The sequence below is a fragment of the Physeter macrocephalus genome, chromosome 11 (assembly GCF_002837175.3).
Source record: "Physeter macrocephalus isolate SW-GA chromosome 11, ASM283717v5, whole genome shotgun sequence".
NCBI classification, from domain to species: Eukaryota; Metazoa; Chordata; class Mammalia; order Artiodactyla; family Physeteridae; genus Physeter; species Physeter macrocephalus.
In genome coordinates, this window is record NC_041224.1 from 1,782,974 (window position 1) to 1,789,297 (window position 6,324).

At 37.5% G+C, this 6,324-nt stretch overlaps 1 pseudogene; it reads right to left on the reverse strand.

Annotated features, from left to right (window-relative positions):
* Positions 1 to 1,516: 1,516 nt before the first annotated feature.
* On the reverse strand, positions 1,517 to 3,454 carry LOC102977351 (type 2 phosphatidylinositol 4,5-bisphosphate 4-phosphatase-like; annotated as a pseudogene).
* Positions 3,455 to 6,324: the final 2,870 nt, after the last annotated feature.

Sequence of the window (6,324 nt, forward strand, 5' to 3'; positions counted from 1 at the left end):
TATAAAAAAAATTTTATAAGAAAGAATGAAAGACCAAGCCCTGTATGGAATACCCATAAACACTATGGGTTTATCTAGTTTTGAGTTTTATTTAATGTTTCCTCTCTATTCTTAAGATTTCTGATTCCTTAGCATGAAAGCTTTTTGAATTACTTTTAAATATTTCAATAGTTGTGTTACTCTTAACCTTTTTTATGATGTTTCTATAGATAATGACTGTTTTCATGAATATTCAACCAAAGAAATGTAATAAGCTGAGGTAATTCTCTGCCTAGTTTAACATCTATTTTATATGGTGATTTATATGGCATCTTTTATTTTATGGTAGTTAAATATTTAGTCTATTAAAATAAGGTAAAAATTTTATAGAACATTCGTTTCAAAGTGGTTAGGATTCTCTTTTTTAAAAATTAATTAATTAATTAATTAATTTTTGGCTGTGTTGGGTCTTCGTTGATGCATGGGGGCTTTCTCCGGTTGCGGGGAGCGGGGTCTACTCTTCGTTGCGGTGCATGGACTTCTCATTGCGGTGGCTTCTCTTGTTGTGGAACACAGGCTCTAGCCCCACAGGCTCAGTAGCTGTGGTGCACGGGCTTAGTTGCTCCGCGGCATGTGGGATCTTCCCGGACCAGAGCTCACGCCCACATCCCCTGCATTGGCAGACGGATTCTTAACCACTGTGCCGCCAAGGAAGTCCAGGATTCTCTTAGATAATAAAATGTCTGTTCCTTTTTATTGTGATGATAAAGAGCATACCTGTTTAGCATGTGGACTGCAAGTTAAACATGCTTTATTGTGTCCCTAGTAAAGTATTCTGGATCAAATAGAAGATATTGATGATGATAAGTAGTTTCTCTTTCTTTTCTTTTTTTTTTTTAAGAGATGTGAAAGAATATGAAGACCAAGCTTTATTATTTGGAGCTTGAAAACTTAGCAGCAAAACAAACTATTTGCATATAATGTAATACACTGAGCGTTTGTTCATTAAAGACTCCCAAAGTCTTAAAACTTCATACATAAACCAGAGTGAAATCCATTAGGTTGGGCTTCCCTGGTGGCGCAGTGGTTGAGAATCTGCCTGCCAATGCAGGGGACACAGGTTCCAGCCCCGGTCTGGGAAGACCCCACATGCCACGGAGCAACTGGGCCCATGAGCCACGACTACTGAGCCTGCGCGTCTGGAGCCTGTGCTCCGCAACGAGAGAGGCCGCGACAGTGAGAGGCCCGCGCACCGCGATGAAGAGTGGCCCCCGCTCGCCGCAACTAGAGAAAGCCCTCGCACAGCAACGAAGACCCAACACAGATAGTGAGAGGCCCGTGCAGGGCGATGAAGAGTGGCCCCCGCTTGCCGCAACTAGAGAAAGCCCTCGCACAGCAACGAAGACCCAACACACCCAAAAAACAAACAAACAAAAACACAAACAAAAATCATTAGGTAAATGATTTAAAGATGTCCAGAGTAGCTTATTGAGAACTGCTAGATACTCTCACCTGCATGACCAAATCATAAACAAGCTTATGCAAAACCAAATTCTGGATAACTCACTCTTATGGCTCCCCAATAACAAGCTCAGATAAGGCAGATCAAAGCTAAAAGATAAGCAACTGCCCAAGAAACATAGGTTGCATGAAATTGCCTTGCAACATTTGGGTGCCAAAAGTTAATCCAACTCCAGTGTAAATACATGTCATTCTAATGGTAATATATGCACAGCAGCACCTTCGAGGAAGTGCACTACCCACTGAGGAAAATTTTTGCAGTGTGGGCATTTTGCCAGAGTGTGGAACCTCAGTTCCATCCACAAGAACATGTTTCCACAGTGCCCACACGTGACCCTTGTACCTTCTGGTTGGACTGGCAATGCAGGGTGAGCTGGCTGTTCTTTAGAAATAAGCATTACTAGGCCAAGGTTAATTATGTGTCTACAGGTGGGTCTTGGACATCCTATTTGCCGTGACGTGTCCTTAAAAATGAGGAGACAATTACGAGGGCAGCTAACATACTTCTTCCTTGTTGGGGGATTTTTGACTGGCATGGCATCATTGCAAACTGTGCGCTTAACCACATGCTGGTGAAGCTTGCCATCCAAATCGATGAGGGATTGGCACACATGGCAGTTTAATACTGGAATACCACTGGCATCTGGACTGGCGATGGCTGTGTACGGAGGTGGGAGTTCTGCTCTGGGGCTGCTTCCTTGTAAGTACGGGGGGGACATGGGAGTGACATTTCTCGAATGGGGTGTGGAGAGCAGAGGTAAACGTTCATCCACCCCATCAGCAGTCGTGACTGCAGCAGTGATGGCGGGGCTGGCGGGGAGAGGCTGAGTCTAGTAGTTTCTCTTTCTTAAATTCAGTTTCATATTTATTATTAGATTTGAAATTGAGAGGTTTTAAAGTAATGCCTTATTTTCAGTGTAGGAGATGTTGATCTGAAGAATGGAATTTGAAACTTGGTTCTGTTAATTAATTACATGAATTGAATGCTCAAAGCTTTATCTTTATGTCTAGTAAAGTAATAATAATAATAATAATACCAATCTTACTGTTTATTAAGGAGTTTCATTGAGATAGTATATGTTAAATTATAATGGTATTGCTTTCTTGGCAAATGGTAGGGAGCTTTTTAAAAAATCTTCTTCACTACTTAGTTCAGTACTTGTCATTATCATTATTAGTTTGAGTGAATAAGTCCATAACCTTATTAGGAGACTAGTGCAGGTAAGTGGTCTATTAACTTTATGAGGGGGTAGAAGGCTCACAAAACATATTTTGTTAATATTTCAAAATATGGATAACTCAGAAACTTCAAACATTGTACTGTTGCATGAAATGACCTTCACAGGTCATTTAGTAAATAGTACTTGAAGTATGTTTGGGTTGCAAGGAATGAAATGGGTGACATTAGTTTAGCAAAACATATCCTGTGGAATCAGCGTGTAACTTTTATTTTCTCCTTTAGCTTTGAGTGAAGAATGCAATTTCAGTTGAGCACGGAGTTGGAGATTCAGACAACTAGGGTTTTATTACCAGCTCCATCAATGACACACAGTGTGCCATTAGGGAAAAATTACTTTTCTGAACATCAGAATCCTCTTCTTTAAAATGGAAACGAATTTGATGGCTTGGAAAATAATGTTGGATTTGGCAAATATAGGTACATTCAGTATTCTAGAACACCTTTGATTTAATGAGACAATGAAATTCATGCTGTGTTTATAATGCCAAGAAATAGCAAATAGGTATAGTTGTAAATAGTGATGATGATGGTGGTGATGATGATGATGATAGTAATAAAAAATAAACAACTACATAGGAAATTACCTCAGCCAGTGTAGCCATATTGATGCAGCATGATGTGCTATGTTGTGAATGTGGAAGGGCAAAATCACCTGTGCTCTTTAAGAGCATTGCCAGCCAAATTAGCCCTCTGCAGTGTGATCTGAACTGGCATCCCTATACAAAAACACCGACCTGAGTGCTCACATTTGATCTTGGTGATTGTGTGCCCTATCATTGAGTATTTGTGTGATTGTGTAAGCACAGGTGTATGTGAGTATATGTGTAGTTCTCCAAACTGTGGATCAAGGGGTTGTATATAAAACAAAGCAGGAAGAGTCGGTTGACATAAGACAAGGAGAGGAACTATTTTCATCAACAAAGTGATTCTAAACCAGTCTTCAAACCCATCAGGAGATTCTGTTAAGAGCTAGGAATCAGGAAGACAGCCAGAAGGTGAGTAAGGTGGATGGTCAGATGCAATAGGAGCAGATTAACTGTTGTCTGATGTTCCTCTGGATGTGCTAGGGTGAGAACGATATGAATGTGAAGACAAGTACAACTAACCTCGAACTGGGAAAGAGACTTTTCAAAGTCTTTAACGAAAAGGGCAAGGGCTTTTAATTAGGTCCACGGTGACTCGCAGTTGTGTGGGACTAATCACGGTGAGGCTGGATCTAGTTTTAATATCCTGAGCAGAAAGGAACACAGCATTGACCACCAGAAAATGTCAGTGAATGACAAGTATAGTAACATTTCTGATTTTTAATGTCTTTGGTTTATTCATGTATCCTATAAACAGGGATTTACATGATTTTAACCCATTAGATAGAGCCATATTTAAGAGCATGTATTTATTATTAAATAAGTCTGGAAGATGTAAGTAAGCAAAAATATCAAAGAGCAATTTGGAGAGAAGAAACAATGAGGTATCACAAATTAAATGCAATAAATCTCAAGTCAGAAAAGAGAATAATAAAACAGAAAAAAAAGCTTTAAAAGATTCCTGCTATGCATAGAAAGGAAATTTTGTTAGTTTGTTTTGTAAATAATGGTAAATATAATTGGATAGACTTTTTTGTTGTTGCTGTTCTTAAGGATGATTTATTGGAAGCATAGTTCACAAAAAATCTCGCAAAATTCAGACAATTTAAATTGAATATAAAAATAATTCATTTTGCAATTATCTGTTGAGTAACCACTAGGTACCTGTCATTATTGTAGGCACTGGAGTAACAAATAGAACATAAACATCAACTCCATCCTTATGGGCCTTATAATAGTGGGAGAGAGACAACGATAAATGAAATATTTTTGACTGTAAATAAATTTAAGAATCAATAAAATAACAAACAAACAAGTAAGAGCAGAAAGGAAATCTGCAAACCTAGAACTATGCTTGTGAAGAAAAACAAAGAATTTCTGTGTTAAAATTAGTAATAAATTAGCCATCCAGGAAAAGATTATTGGATTTAGTCATTCATATTTTTACCAATTAACTACGAAGAGGAATTCTGGAAAGATAGCAACATGCTCCCTCATTCCTGAATCCTTCTCCTTCCCAACTTAAAATCACTCTCAAGTGAAATCCCTCAAGCATCCGCTGAATGTTCCAAGGGAGAAAGCAAGCACCAGATTCCATTATCCTAGGTGCTCAGGGAGAGCCAAGAAACCAAATATTCCTAATTAACATTGACCTTATTGTTATTTTTTTTTACTTACAAACACCCATCAGTGAAGAATACAATGGCCAGTAGTACAGTTAGGTACCACTACCTTGATTTGTGCTAAGGTACCAGCAGTTTTACCCATAGCTGCTTCTGTACCATCATTGCAAAAGTCAACACAGTTCTTCCATGGGGCCCAAAAAGTGATGTAATTAAAAAATATTACTCAATATTTTGAATATTTCAGTGCCACTTGTGCTTGGTGCCAAAAATTCACATAAAACAAGCTCTTTCTAGTTGCTTATTTAGTATCCATAACAGATGAATATAAGCAAATGAGCAAGTCCAGCCATGTCTGTAGATTCATCCATTTGTAAGGAAAAAGTACAGTTGTGCAGATGAGAAATTATCTTAGCTCCATGTTTGCAAGGAAATTTTTAATTTGACAAGCTACTCTAATACCGCAAATTGGCACTGATGTGAATGCCTTTATTTTTCATCAGCAAGCATTGAGCAAAGTCAGTTGTCCAAAGTTTTATTAAACCCTAGCTATAGTGTGTTCTTCTCTAGCCAATGGAATATGATAACATTCCCTGTAAGATGTTTCAGTGGCTTCTGCAAGTCTAGTTTGAAAAACTGTAAGAAATAGTTTTGTCTGCTAAAGACTTTAGCCCAACTATGTTTTAAATATTTATTTATTTTTTAAACTTTTGAATGCTTGGTCTCAAAATAACATTGCAACTTAACTGGCACTACAAAACTGTTTTAAAATATTCTGTTTCAAAAGACACAATAAAAAAATTATCAGCATTTATAAGGTGAGGAAAGTAGCATTTTGTCACAGTTTTGTTTCTTGGTTACAGTTTCACCAGGTTCTTTAGAGAAGATTTCTCTCTTCCATTAGTCAAATAACCCTCTAATATGAGAGTTTAATTTTTCTCAGCATTTTTAGTTGTAGATGGTGCATCTGTGGGTTGAGAAAATGTCTTCTTTTTTAAAGCCAATAATCATTCCTCAAATATAATATATATTTCCTCTATTTGAAAATAAATGATTATATTCTAAAATAGTACTATTATTACTAAAAATATTATCTTTAGATAATAATTAAAAATTAGTACTTTTTTAAATTTAAAATTATACAAATCTAGACAACTTCTACTTCTTTTTGTGTTTCCATGTAGGTACAAGGAGAATTTCAGAATTTCAGAGTAAGATTTATTGGATGATAATGAGTTTACAAAGATTAAAAGAAGTATAATCAGGACTTCCCTGGCAGTCCAGTGGTTAAGATTCTGCGCTTCCACTGCAGGGGGCGCAGGTTCCATCCCTGGTCAGGGAACTAAGATCCCGCATGCCTCGTGGTGCAGCACAAAAC